Genomic DNA, 15,491 nt, shown 5'->3' with positions numbered 1-15,491 from the left:
GTAGAACCAACATGATAAGCTCGATGTCCAGATGCCGGTGGTGGAAGGAAATGGGTAGAGAGATAGAGGACCACAGTAGAAGGTGCGTGATATGCATAGACCGGTCAGCCAGATATCGGTAGTGGGTAAAATGATGGAATCAATTATTAAGGATGTCATAGCAGTGCATTTGGAAAGAGGCGACATGATAGGTCCAAGTCAGCATGGATTTGTGAAAGGGAAATCATGCTTAACAAATCTTCTGGAATTTTTTGAGGATGTTCCCAGTAGAGTGGACAAGTGGGAACCAGTTGATGTGGTATATTTGGACTTTCAGAAGGCTTTCGACAAGGTCCCACACAAGAGATTAATGTGCAAAGTTAAAGCACATGGGATTGGGGGTAGTGTGCTGACGTGGATTGAGAACTGGTTGGCAGACAGGAAGCAAAGAGTAGGAGTAAATGGGTACTTTTCAGAATGGCAGGCAGTGACTAGTGGGGTACCGCAAGGTTCTGTGCTGGGGCCCCAGCTGTTTACATTGTACATTAATGATTTAGACGAGGGGATTAAATGTAGTATCTCCAAATTTGTGGATGACACTAAGTTGGGTGGCAGTGTGAGCTGCGAGGAGGATGCTATGAGGCTGCAGAGTGACTTGGATAGGTTAGGTGAGTGGGCAAATGCATGGCAGATGAAGTATAATGTGGATAAATGTGAGGTTATCCACTTTGGTGGTAAAAACAGAAAGACAGACTATTATCTGAATGGTGACAGATTAGGAAAAGGGGAGGTGCAACGAGACCTGGGTGTCATGGTACATCAGTCATTGAAGGTTGGCATGCAGGTACAGCAGGCAGTTAAGAAAGCAAATGGCATGTTGGCCTTCATAGCGAGGGGATTTGAGTACAGGGGCAGGGAGATATTACTACAGTTGTACAGGGCCTTGGTGAGGCCACACCTGGAGTATTGTGTACAGTTTTGGTCTCCTAACTTGAGGAAGGACATTCTTGCTATTGAGGGAGTGCAGCGATGGTTCATCAGACTGATTCCCGGGATGGCGGGACTGACAGATCAAGAAAGACTGGATCAACTGGGCTTGTATTTACTGGAGTTCAGAAGAATGAGAGGGGATCTCATAGAAACGTTTAAAATTCTGACGGGTTTAAACAGGTTAGATGCAGGAAGAATGTTCCCAATGTTGGGGAAGTCCAGAACCAGGGGTCACAGTCTAAGGAGAAGGGGTAAGCCATTTAGGACCGAGATGAGGAGAAACTTCTTCACCCAGAGAGTGGTGAACCTGTGGAATTCTCTACCACAGAAAGTTCACTAAATATATTCAAAAAGGAGTTAGATGTAGTCCTTACTACTCGGGGGATCAAGGGGTATGGCGAGAAAGCAGGAATGGGATACTGAAGTTGCATGTTCAGTCATGAACTCATTGAATGGTGGTGCAGGCTCGAAGGGCCGAATGGCCTACTCCTGCACCTATTTTCTATGTTTCTATGTTTCTAAAATACAACCCGGGGGGAAAGTAAAGGTCAGAATGGGACATCAGCCCCGATCGAAAGGACCCTGGGAAAACTTGCAGATAGATTTAACTGGACCGTTACCCAGCAACAAAGGGAAGACATACTGCCTAGAAGTAATAGACCAGTTTACGAAGTGGGTAGAGGCTTTCACCACGAGAAATTGTTCATCAGAAATCGTGGCCAGCATCCTAGCAGAAGAAATAATGTAGACTTAAATTAAGGTAGACACTTCACATGGAAGATAATGAAACAGGATTGCGCTTTACTAGGGATCAGGCACAAATATCCCATATCAAAGAGACTGGAAAGGGCTGAGTAGACAGGATACCCGATGAAGCTCAAGGCAACCCCTAGTTGGACGCAGGACTGACACCCTTTGAACTAATAGAGACAGGATACGGAAATTTGTAATGGAACTCTCTAAACAGTTACATGATTTAAAGACACAGGCTAGAGATTAGCAAATCAAGGACTTAGAGAACGACATGAAGGACCCGAAAGTCCAGCACCCCAAATAGGCAGTCAGGTGATTACCCCAGAGGGGTCCAGGCTGGCACCCAAATGGACCGCACCCTATCAGGTAATAATGGTAAGTTATGGTAGTTAGAAGGGGTATCGTCAAATGGAAACACTGGACCCAGTTAAAAAAGCATGGTCACTAACTAACCGGTGACGACCAGGAAATATTGTTTTTTTGTTGGACTCTAGTGCTCATGGAAACAACGTGGGGTAACGCTGCCTCATATCAAGGACAACAGGCTGAGGGACGGCAAGGCCTGTATTACAGGGACTTGGGTGACATTAGTTTAAAAAGAATCAAAAACACTGATGGTGACGCATGGAGCAACAGCAGACTTAAATAACGGGCATAAAACAACGTAACAAGGAAACGAGACAACATTGGGGATGGGCCAGTAATACGGGACCAATAATTCGTGGGAATAAGACCAGGGTGTGTTTTATCAGGAGGGACAGAGATACTGCACCCGGGGGAAGGGGTTGCAGATTTTACTCAACATCTATGAATGGTGGTGGAGGGATATCTCCAGAGATAGACCCACCAACATGGCCCCACCCACTACTTTAGCAACAGTGAGCACTACCAGGGCCCCGACTATCACACCCCCAGTGCCACAAACGTGTCCAACTATGAACGCTGGAGCAAAAGGGGGATTGATAAGGCAGACCAAGGCTAAGATACACTTTGGGATACGTGGCGGGAGTTACAACGGTAAACACTACAGACCTACACACGATAGATAATCGAGTTAACGCTCCAACACACACCTTACAGGGATTGCTGGAAAGGGATGAGGATAATGAAAAGATACAGGCACAACTGGGTAATGGCGCAGAAAGGGAATTATTACAAGTGGCCCACACATTGTGAGACCACGCCAGAACTATAAATTCGATGAATAGAGCAGAACGGAACTTAAGTAAAACCATACAGACAGAACTAGTATGTACAGCGTATGGAATACAACACAACCTAGAGCAGCTTCAGAATGGAAAGGTGCCGGATTGGATAACACTTGATGTATTTACCAACTGGACCTTGGACAAAAACATGACTCATGCCTGCGAGGTGCGTAAAAACAGTCATGCTTGGGTCCCAAAGGCCAGGTTGTAATTGGACATTTAAATATAATAGGTTTTGTATTATCTATACCACAGTATGATGTGACAAAGGGAGGTCCTCTATACCAAACAATGTAGGAGAAATAAGAAATCAAACTTGCGTGCGGTACCATGACAAACCCAGAAATGTAACTGAAGAGAACAGGACTAAAAGTCTCAGCATAGATGATTGTTATAAAAATCACCCCCCTAACACAGGATTACTAAATATAAACGGGTTTATTATAACCCCTGAACTAAAGGAGGAAAGATCAATGGGACGATGATGGACATTACTGAGCAGTTTATGTGAAGGCCATCGGGCCACAAGGAAAACCGATACTCGAACTGAAAAAGGAACAAACTCGATTGAATTGGACACCATTCAACAACATAGAGGATACCCAGGCGGGGCAGAAATTCGGCAGAATAGAGAAGATCCCAAGTGGAGGAAAGATAGAAGAAACAGAGGATACCCCAGGCGGGGCATAATTCGAACACTGAGATAATGTTGGGTAAAAAGGACTTATACACGAACTATGCTGGACTAAATGTACTGGTTGTAGTGCAAGGGAACTCATCTTGCTAGTATCATCCTGTAAAAAGGTGTAACCGACGTAAGAGGCAGGCCCTAGCCCGTACTATAGTTAAAATAATGAATAAAAGGAAATCAAACAGTCCAGCAGAAAGGACTTACTTAGTATAACCTTGATGGGAAAACCAACAGGTACATCCTGCAGCTCGGGAAGTAGCGCTACCCAAGCGAATGGACAACCCTGAAAGCTCACCCGTGAGGTATTAATTGGGAAATGGCCTATCTTAGGCATATAGCCAAGGGCCATTAGGGGGGGAATTGTAAGGGATAAATTGTAAGAGTTGCAAATAAGTGGTCAGAATTATGCTGAAGGTAGTGAACTTATCTGTATTAGGAGGGTCTGTATAATTGCTTATGTATGTAACACTTGCTTATGTAGGTATAGCACAAATGTATAACGCATTAAACTGAATCCGTAACCTCTAATACTTAAACAGCAAAATCAGCAGTTGTTGATCAGAAGTCTCTAAGGAAGAGATAAGGAAGCCAGTTTAGGCGTTTATTATACTGTGGCAAAGTGCAAGTCATGGAACAACACCATAGAAGATGGGAATTGCATATACCACTCAGACAGTTTGAGAAGAGTCGACAAATCAATGTAACTTCGCTGATAGAATTAGACCTATCAAGGATTTTGTAGGAGGGCGCTCCTCTCCAAAACCTGTATAAATTGTACTTGAAACCTCTTGTATTTCGCAGGTTTTAGGCTGAACCTTCCCGTGCATTGCTCGTAATAAAACCGGTAAACCTGAGGTTTCGTTTGTTTACTTCCGTGGTTTATATACAGTGGGAGCTGGGCGAGGTGTCGATTAACTATATCAGTTAATCCACCCCGAGGAAGAGAAGCCTCCTTTTATCCCAACTGATGGGCAGGTGTCGATTAACTATATCAGTTAGTCCACATTGAAGGAGAGAAGCCTCCTTTGTACCCCTACACAAACCTAGTTTCCATGGAACATTCTTTCCTCTCTTGTTCTTACAAAGCTGTAAATCCCTGTCCCACACATTGTCCCTCCTGCTGTGCTGAAATCCAAACCCATTGGACGTCTCTCGACTGTTTCTCCTCCCAGTTTTCACCACCAATTCTGGCTGGGTTCAGTTCTGCACTGACTGGTTCCCCTCCCTCTCCTCCCCTGAAGGTGCTGACTCTGGCTGGGTTCAGTTCTACACTCACTGGTTCCCCTCCCCTGAAGGTGCTGACTCTGGCTGGATTCAGTTCTACACTCACTGGTTCCCCTCCCTCTACTCCCCTGAATAAGCTGGATCTGGCTGAGTTCAAGTCCGCACTCAATGGTTCCCCTCCCTCTCCTCCCCTTTAGGTGCTGACTCTGGCTGGGTTCAGTTCTACACTCACTTGTTCCCCTCCCTCTTCTCCCCTGAAGGTGCTGACTCTGGCTGGATTCAGTTCGACACTCACTGGTTCCCCTCCCTCTCCCTCCCCTGATCATGCTGACTTTTGCTGGGTTTAATTCTACAATCATTGGTTTCCTCTCCCTCTCTCCTCCTCTGAAGCACTGGCTATCTTCAATCTGGTCCTGTGTAATGAGACAGGATTAATAAACAATCTCCGAGTAAAGGATCCCCTTGGAATGAGTGAGCAAAGCATGATTGAATTTCAAATTCAGATGGAGAGCGAGAAAGTTGGATCTCAAACCAGTGTACGAAGCTTAAATAAAGGAGATTACAAAGGTATGAGGGCAGAGTTGGCTAAAGTGGACTGGGAAAATAGATTAAAGTGTAAGACGGTTGATGAACAGTGGTGTACATTTAAGGAAATATTTCACAACTCTCAAGAAAAATATATTCCAGTGAGGAGGAAAGGGTGTAAAAGAAAAGATAGCCATCCGTGGCTAACTAAAGAAATAAAGGATGGTATCCAATTAAAAACAAGGGCATACAAAGTGGCCCAAACTACTGGGAGGACAGAAGATTGGGAAGCTTTTAAAAGCCAGCAAAGAATGACAAAAAATGATTAAGAAAGGGAAGATATGTTATGAAAGTAAACTAACACGAAATAGAAAAACAGATAGCAAGAGTTTCTACAGGTATATAAAAAGGAAAAGTGTGGCTAAAGTAAATGTTGGTCCATTAGAGGATGAAACCAGGGAATCAGTGATGGGGAACATGGAGATAAACAAATATTTTGCATCAGTCTTTACGGTAGACGACTAAAACGATCCCAACAGTGGATAGTCAAGGGGCTATAGGGGGGGGAAGGAACATACCACAATCACAATCACTCACTGGTTCCCCTCCCTCTCCTCCCCTGAAGGAACAGTGTGGATGGAGCTTCACTCTGTATCTAACCCGTGCTGCACCTGCCCTGGGAGTGTTTGATGGGACAGTGTAGATGGAGCTTTACTTTGTATCTAGCTCTTGCTGTATCTGCATGGGAATGTTCGAACGGACAGTGCAGAGGGAACTTTGCTCTGTATTTATCCTCTGCTGTACCTGCCCTGGGAGTGTTTGGTGGGACAGTGTAGAGAGCGCTTTGCTCGGTATCTAACCCGTGCTGTACCTGCCCTGGGAATGCTTGCGAGGACAATGTAGAGGGATCTTTGCTTTGTATTTAACGCGAGCTGTCCCATCCTGGGAGTGTTTAATGGGACAGTAGATGGAGCTTTACTTTGTATCTAACTCTTGCTGTATCTGCCTGGGAATGTTGGATAGGACAGAGCAGAGGGAGCTTTACTCCGTATGTAATCCATGTAGGACCGGCCCATGAAATGTTTCATGGGACAGTGTAGAAGGAGCTTTACTCTTTACCTAACCCATGCTGTACCTGCACTGGGAATAGTTGAAGGGCCAGGGTAGAGGGACCTTTATGCCATATCTGTACCTAAACCATGCTGTATTTGATGGTAATTGCAGAGCAAGCTTTGCTCTATATCTAAACTGCTGCACCGACCCATGGAGTAATTGATGGGAAGGTATAAAGGGAGCTTTACTCTGTATCTAACCCTTGCTGTACCTGCCCTGGAAGTGCCTAATGAGTGAGTGTAGAACATAAGCACAAACAAACATAAGAAATAGGAGCAGAAATAGGCCCATTGAGCCCTGCTCCGCCACCCAACACGATCATGGCTGATCCGATCATGGACTCGGGTCCACTTCCCTGCCCGCTCCCATAACCCTTTATTCCCTTAGCGGTTAAGAAACTGTCTATCTCTGTCTTAAATTTATTCAGTGACCCAGCTTCCACAGCTCTCTGAGGCAGCGAATGCCACAGGTTTACAACCCTCAGAAGAAATTCCTCCTCAGCTCAGTTTTAAATGGGTGGCCCCTTATTCTAAGATTATGCCCCCTTGTTCTACTCTCCCCCATCAGTGGAAGCAGCCTCTCTGCATCCACTTTGTCAAGCCCCCTCATAATCATATGTTTTGATAAAATCACCTCTTATTCTTCTGAATTCCAATGAGTAGAGGCCCAACCTACTCAACCTTTCCTCATAAGTCACCCCCCTCATCTCTGGAATCAACCTAGTGAACCTTCTCTGAACTGCCTCCAAAGCAAGTATATCCTTTCATAAATATGGAAACCAAAACTGTGTGCAGTATTCTAGGTGTGGCCTCACCAATACCCTGTATAACTGTAGCAAGACTTCCCTGCTTTTATACTCCATCCCTTTGCAATAAAGGCCAATATTCCATTGGCCTTCCTGATCACTTGCTGTACCTGCATAATAACCTTTTGTGTTTCATGCACCAGGACCCCCCAGTAGGTAACCTTTATCATTGTTGTTGCCAAATTAAGATAATCCAAGGGTTAAGTCATGGCAGGAGAGCTCGGACACGTGTCATGCTCCTCCTGTGCTGTGTGGGAACTCAGGGACGCTTCCAGTGTCCCTGATGACTACATGTGCGGGAAGTGCGTCCTGCTGCAGCTCATGATAGACTGCATTGCATCACTGGAGCTGCGGGTGGATTCACTCTGGAGCATGCGCGATGCTGAGGATGTTGTGAATAGCACGTTTAATGAGTTGGTCTTACACAGACAGATAGTGAATGGATGACCAACAGGAAGAACAGTGGAAGGAAGGTAGTGCAGAGGTCCCCTGCGGTCATCCCCCTCCAAAACAGATACAACGCTTTGGATATTGTTGGGGGGGGGGGGGGGGGGATGACTCATCAGGGCAGGGCAGCAGCAGCCAAGTCCATGGCACCATGGGTGGCTCTGCTGCACAGGAGGGCAGGAAAAAGTGTGGGAGAGGTATAGTGATAGGGGATTCTATTGTAAGGGCAATAGATAGACGTTTCTGCAGCCGAAATCGAGACTCCAGGATGGTATGTTGCCTCCCTGGTGCAAGGTTCAAGGATGTCTCAGAGCAGTTGCAGGACATTTTGCACCAGCTGTCGTGGTGCATATAGGTACCAACGATATAGGTAAAAAACGGGATGAGGTCCTACAAGCTGAATTTAGGGAGCTAGGAGTTCAATTAAAAAGTAGGACCTCAAAAGGTATTAATCTCAGGATTGCTCCCAGTGCCATGCGCTAGTCAGAGTAGGAATCGCAGGATAGCTCAGATGAATATGTGGCTTGAGCAGTCATGCAGAAGGGAGGGATTCAAATTCCTGGGACATTGGAACCGGTTTTAGGGGAGGTGGGACCAGTACAAACCGGACGGTCTGCACCTGGGCAGGACCGAAACCAATGTACTAGGGGAGTGTTTGCTACTGCTGTTGGGGAAGGGTTAAACTAATATGGCAGGAGGATGGGAACCTATGCAGGGAGACAGAGGGGAGTAAAATGGGGGCAGAAGCAAAAGATAGAATGAAGAAAAGTAAAAGTGGAGGGCAGAGAAACCCAAGGTAAAAATCAAAAAGGGCCACATTGCAGCAAAATTCTAAAAGGGCAAAGTGTGTTAAAAAGACAAACCTGAAGGCTCTGCGCCTCAATGCGAGGAGTATTCGTAATAAGGTGGACGAATTAACTGCACAGGCAGCAATTAATGAATATGATATAATTGGCACCACAGATACATGGCTCCAGGGTGACCAAGACTGGGAACTCAACATCCAGGGGTATTCAACATTCAGGAAGGATAAACAGAAAGGAAAAGGAAGTGGGGTAGCGTTGCTGGTTAAAGAGGAAATTAACGCAATAGTAAGGAAGGACATTAGCTTGGATGATGTGGAATCGGTATGGGTGGAGTTGCGGAATACCAAAGGGCAGAAAACACTAGTGGGAGTTGTGTACAGACCACCAAACAGTAGTAGTGAGGGTGGGGACAGCATCAAACAAGAAATTAGGGATGCATGCAATAAAGGTACAGCAGTCATCATGGGCGACTTTAATCTGCATATAGATTGGGCTAACCAAACTGGTAGCAATACAGTGGAGGAGGATTTCCTGGAGTGTATTAGGGATGGTTTTCTGGACCAATATGTCGAGGAACCAACTAGAGGGTTGGCCATCCTAGACTGGGTGATGTGTAATGAGAAAGGACTAATTAGCAATCTTGTTGTGCGAGGCCCCTTGGGGAAGAGTGACCATAATATGGTAGAATTCTTTATTAAGATGGAGAGTTACACAGTTAATTCAGAGACTAGGGTCCTGAACGTAAGGATAGGGAACTTCGATGGTATGAGACGTTAATTGGCTACAATAGACTGGCAAATGATACTTAAAGGGTTGACAGTGGATAGGCAATGGAAAACATTTAAAGATCACATGACTGAACTTCAACAATTGTACATCCCTATCTGGAGTAAAAATAAAATGAGGAAGGTGGCTCAGCAAGGGAAATTAAGGATAGTGTTAAATCCAAGGAAGAGGCATATAAATTGGCCAGAAAAAGCAGTAAGGCTGAGGACTGGGAGAAATTTAGAATTCAGCAGAGGAAGACAAAGGGTTTAATTCGGAGGGGGAAAATAGAGTATGAGAGGAAGCTTGCCGGGAACATAAAAACTGACTGCAAAAGCTTCCATAGATTTGTGAAGAGGAAAAGGTTAGTGAAGACAAATGTAGGTCCCTTGCAGTCAGATTCAGGCAAATCTATAATGGGGAACAAAGAAATGGCAGACCAGTTGAACAAATATTTTGGTTCTGTCTTCACAAAGGAAGACACAAATAACCTTCCGGAAGTACTAGGGGACCGACGGTCTAGTGAGAAGGAGGAACCGATAGATATCCTTATTAGATGGGAAATTGTGTGAGGGAAATTGATGGGATTGAAGGCCGATAAATCCCCGGGGCCTGATAGTCTGCATCCAAGAGTACTTAAGGAAGTGGTCCTAGAAATAGTGGATGCATTGGTGATCATTTTCCAACAGTCTATCGACTCTGGATCAGTTCCTATGGACTGGAGGGTAGCTAATGTAACACCACTTTTAAAAAAAGGAGGGAGAGAAAACAGGTAATTATAGACCGGTTAGCCTGACATCAGTAGTGGGAAAAATGTTGGAATCAATTATTAAAGATGAAATAACAGCGCATTTGGAAAACACTGACAGGATCGGTCCAAGTCAACATGGATTTATGAAAGGGAAATCATGCTTGACAAATCTTCTAGAATTTTTTTGAGGATGTAACTGGTAGAGTGGACAAGGGAGAACCAGTGGATGTGGTGTATTTGGACTTTCAAAAGGCTTTTTACAAGGTCCCACACAAGAGATTGGTGTGCAAAATTAAAGCACATGGTCTTGGAGGTAATGTACTGACGTGGATAGGGAACTGGTTGGCAGACAGGAAGCAGAGTCGGGATAAACAGGTCCTTTTCAGAATGGCAGGCAGTGACTCGTGTGGTGCCGCAGGGTTCAGGTCTGAAGTTAGTTGACAAAAAATCCAGGGAGGAAATGAGGAGAAACATTTTTACACAGCGAGTTATGGTGATCTGGAGTACACTGCCTGAAAGGGCGGTGGAAGCAGATTCAGTAGTAACTTTCAAATGGGAATTGGATAAATAGTTGACTAGGAGACATTCACAGGGCTCTGGGGAAAGAGCAGAGGAGTGAGACTAATGGGACAGCTCTTTCAAAGAGCCAGCACAGGCACGATGGGCCGAATGGCCTCCAGTGCTGTGTGTTTCTATGATTCTAGGTGCTGACAGCAGAGTCAGGGCTCTTCTACAATTAGGATTAAATGTGAATTTTAAAATAAATTCTTAGCTGGACCAACTGTTTTAACTTCACTTCATAATGGTTGCAGCTGATGCAAAGCTGAAGTGGAGTCAAACTCTCTCCTGGCCCACGGTCAATGGAAACTATTGGTCTTCAGAGTTACTCTGCACATCTCCCCTCGCCATCAATCTCAAACTGCTTTGCATCAACACAGAGTATGTGACATGACTGTCCCAATCACACTGAGCCGGGACATACTGAGTTAAGACAGGCAGAATCAGCTGAACTATGCACAGAAGTACTGAGCTTTCTATACTTCAACAGCATTAGATTCACAGTAAGATTCCTGCCCTCCTCCAGCTCACAAGATATCCTGAAGTTTAAATAAGATGCAAAGTCAGGCAACACCATGTTTCCTATTGGGAAGGAGAGCAGGGGAGTTCACCTGTGTCCTGGGTCAATATTTATCCTTCAACCAACATCACTAAAACAGACAAGCTGGTTATTGTCACATTGCTGTTTGCGGGAGCTTGCTGTGCGCAAATTGGCTGCTGCGTTTCCTACTTTATAACACTGACTACGCTTCAAAAGTACTTCATTGGCTGTAACGCACTTTGGGACGCCCTGAGCTCGTGAAAGGCGCTATATAAATGCAAGTCTTTCTTTCTTTCTACGGGATTAACACACGCCGTTATTGCAGCATGACATGTCCTCTGCTAGAAACTGTCAGACAAAGTCAGCAACAGTGTGTGACTGAGATAGTCCTGATACAGCATCATTTCCTGTCGTTGCTGATTCAATCATTTCTTACCCATACTCCAGCTATGAGCAGATTCTTCACACTACAAGTCTAATTTAAGCACATACATACACACCTTACAATAGAGGACAGCCCCCTCAAAAAAACAGAAGATCCCATGCACAGATCGTCTTTAACCCATGACTAAGATTACCCACCATTTTATTATGGGGATTATTTGCATCCTTCCTCTGCCTCACCATTCCCCCTCCTCATCCCACCCCCCTTCCTCTCCCCATCCTCATCCCATCCCCCTTACTCTCCCCCCTTCCCATCCCATCCCCCTCCTCAATGCACATTGGGCCCATACTCTCTGGAGTTAAGAAGAAAGAGAGGTGATCTCATTGAAACACAAGATTCTGAGGGGGACTGACAGGGTAGATGCTGAGAGGTTGTTTCCCCTTTCTGGAGAGTCCAAAACTAGGGGACATAGTCTCAGGATAAGCGGTCGGCCATTTAAGACCGAGATGAGGAGGAATTTCTTCGCTGAGAGGGATGTGAATCTTTGGAATGCTCTAACCCAAAGGGTTATGGATGCTGAGCCTCTGAGTATATTTCAGGCTGAGATCGATAGATTTTTGGACTCTGGGGGAATCAAGGGATATGGGGATTGGGCGGGAAAGTAGAGTTAAGGTCGAAGATTAACCATGATCTTATTGAACGGGGGAGCAGGCTCGAATGGTAAAGGGGAGGGGAACCCTGATAATAAAGGATGATAATAAAGAACCTAGTTTCCCCTCAATTCCATCTATGCTATTCGCCTCAACAACTCCATGCGGCAGCGAATCTCACATTCTCAACACTCTCTGGGTAAAGAAGTCATTCTCTTAAAACTGTGCCTTCATATAGTGACAGGAGGGAGATAATTGCACCAAGACCTGCCCCCAACTCCTCCTGTCTATTTTTCTGTATTACCAATTTGGTTTTACGATTCAGAAGGTTATAGGTTTAAGTCCTGCTCCACAACCTGGAGCACAAAATCTAGGCTGACACACCAATGCAGTGCTGAGGGAGCGCTGCACTGTCGGAGGTGCCGTCTTTCGGATGAAATCTTAAACCGAGCCCCCCATCTACCCCCTCAGGTGGATGTAAAAGATCTCACGGCACTATTTTGAAGAGCAGGGGAAGTTATCCACAATACCCTGGCCAATATTTATCCCTCAACCAACATCAACAAAATCATATTATTTGGTCGCTAACACATTGCTGCTTGTGGGAGCTTGCCGTGTGCAGATTGACGGCCACGTTTCCTACATTACAACCACAAGTACACTTCAAAAGTAGTTCCAGATCACAACAACTCGCTGTGTTTATAAAAAAAAAAGTTGCATTTGACCCCGCTTCTTAAATCGGTGCCAACACTGAGCCACGTGAGGAGATATTAAGACAGGTGACCAAAAGCTGGTAAAAGAGGCAGGTTTTAAGGAGCGCTTTAAAGGAGAGGGGTAGAGAGGCGGAGAGGTTTAGGGAGAGAATCCAGAGCTCAGGGCCCAGGCAGCTGAAGGCACGGCTGCGGTTTGTGAATTTAAAAATGATCCGCTATATGGTGCCCACTCCAAATAACAGACTTGGCAGGTCCGGAATTAGGTGCATTACCTTCCAATAGATGAAACATTTGATCTGTGCCCTCTGCAGCACATCCTGTACCCAGCAGCCAGGCCTGTGGCTCACTCACTGGGCAGCAGACCCTGTCATTGCAAACACTATTTCAATGTGTTTCCCCTCTGTAACAATCCACAACAACATTCAACACATTATATATAGTACAGACTGGAGCAAACACATCCCCCTCCTCCTCAATCCCCCCTCCCCTCATCCCAGCCCTCACCCCCCGGGTATAAAACCAGGCGGCCGCTCCCACCGGCTCCAACTCACCGACACAAGGGCCCAGCGCCGCGTCACTGGTGCCCGGCCCAAACACACTGCCCGAGCTCCGAGTCCCACTGAGGCCTGGGTCCGGACCCGCCTCCCTCACTCTGAGTGACAGGCGCTCCGGCCAATCCCCTTCCCCCGAGAGTTCCTCACCCGGCCGCCCCTGGCCAATCAGTGCCGCCGGGAGGCGGGGTTTGCGGCCATGATTTGGGTTGAGCGAGGCTCGCGCTCGGAGCTTGGCGGTTGGGTTGAAATATTTGAATGTTTAACGGGCGGTGACCTTTGCCCCTGTGTTCCACTCCAGGACATTGTGACGTATTTACTGAGACAGCCAAAAGCTCGGGCCTTACACTAAGCATCCGTAAGACAAAGGTCTTCCAGCAGCCTTTCCCCGCCGCACAGCACTGCCCCCCAGTCAGCAAGGTCCACGGCGCGGCCCTGGACACCGGGGACCATTCCCCAAACCTCGGGAGTCTCTTATCAACAAGGGCAGGCATTGACCACCAGATCCAACACCGCCTCCAGTGCGCCAGTGCAGCCTTCGGCCGCCTGAGGAAAAGAGTGTTTGAAGACCAGGCCCTCAAACCTACCACCAAGCTCATGGTCTACAGGGCTGTAGTAATAGCCACCCTCCTGTATGGCTCAGAGACTTGGACCATGTACAACAGACAGCTCAAGTCGCTGGAGAAATACCACCAACGATGTCTCCGCAAGATCCTGCAAATCCCCTGGGAGGACAGACGCACCAACGTTAGCGTCCTCGACCAGGCCAACATCCCCAGCATTGAAGCACTGACCACACTCGACCAGCTCCGCTGGGCAGGCCATATTGTCCGCATGCCAGACACGAGACTCCGAAAGCAAGCGCTCTACGCAGAGCTCCGTCACGGCAAACGAGCCAAAGGTGGGCAGAGGAAACGTTACAAGGAACCTCCCCTGATAAAGTGCAACATCCCCACTGACACCTGGGAGTCCCTGGCCAAAGACCGCCCTAAGTGGAGGAAGTGGATCGGGAGGTTGTTGAGCTCTTTGAATCTCAGCGCCACGAGCGTGAAGAGGTCAAACGCAGGCAACGGAAGGAGCGTGTGATAAATCAGTGCCACCCACCCCTTCCTCCGACGAATATCTGTCCCACCTGTGACAGGGTCTGTGGCTCTCGTATTGGACTGTTCAACCACTAAAGAACTCATATTTTAGGAGTGGAAGCAAGTCTTCCTCGATTCAGAGGGACTGCCTATGAAAAAAGTGGGATTGCCAGGACAACAACAACAACTTGTGTTTATATAGCGCCTTTAATGCAGTAAAAGGTCCCCAGGCGCTTCACAGGAGGGTCACAGATTGTTTTATCTATTCCGAGGTGGATCTGTGATTGTCACCGAACTAATCTGCCTCCCACAATATCTACAGAATCCCAGGAATACCCGCAACCTCCCCGAGAATGGTCTTCATCATCATCAGCGCTCCCTGGAACCAGGATGACTTGCTTCCACATGGGTTCACAGATGTTTCAATGAAGGAGCCGATATTCCAGTCCTGAACTCCAATTGAAGGGTGGAAGATGCCTGTGCCTGGATTGTTTTAACGTGTAGTGACCATCTCACACCAGCCACCACACGGGATTGACAGAGCTCGGCCTGAGTTAACCAGGACGGCTGGAGACCTGCTCTGCTGCAAAGACCTAGTGCGCACACATATCGCAGTGTGGGCAGGCCCGTGCTGCCCTGGGCTCTCGGCTCTTCTGGGCCCCGTACCCTCATTCATCGCACCTCCGCCACGATCTCTCACCGTTCCTCCGCCACGATCTCTCACCGTACCTCCGCCACGATCTCTCACCGTTCCTCCGCCACGATCTCTCACCGTACCTCCGCCATGATCTCTCACCGTTCCTCCACCACGATCTCTCACCGTTCCTCCACCACAAAAACATTCGCCACACATCCGCCACGATCTCTCACCGTTCCTCCGCCACGATCTCTCACCGCTCATCCGCTGTATCTGGACCCCGCCGATGTTCCTACCCACGCTCCAAACTGTGACCT

At 46.9% G+C, this 15,491-nt stretch overlaps 1 protein-coding gene across 5 annotated transcripts in view; it reads right to left on the bottom strand.

The window, feature by feature from the left end:
* The window catches only part of LOC139250704 (zinc finger protein 432-like), a 384,699-nt gene that overhangs the window by 128,348 nt on the left and 240,860 nt on the right, over positions 1–15,491 (bottom strand). For 4 of the 5 annotated variants that reach the window (XR_011591348.1, XR_011591355.1, XR_011591351.1 and 1 more), the window contains exon 1: positions 13,456–13,546. The exons of the other annotated variant lie outside the window; for it this stretch is intronic. The gene's annotated coding sequence lies outside the window, so the exon portion shown is untranslated. Of the gene's footprint in view, positions 1–13,455; positions 13,547–15,491 lie in introns of those variants that run through there. 5 annotated transcript variants of the gene reach the window in all.

This window comes from Pristiophorus japonicus, unplaced genomic scaffold, assembly GCF_044704955.1.
Source record: "Pristiophorus japonicus isolate sPriJap1 unplaced genomic scaffold, sPriJap1.hap1 HAP1_SCAFFOLD_416, whole genome shotgun sequence".
Classification (NCBI taxonomy): Eukaryota; Metazoa; Chordata; class Chondrichthyes; family Pristiophoridae; genus Pristiophorus; species Pristiophorus japonicus.
Note: the sequence above shows the minus strand (reverse complement) of the source record. Positions and strands in the feature narration are given on the sequence as shown.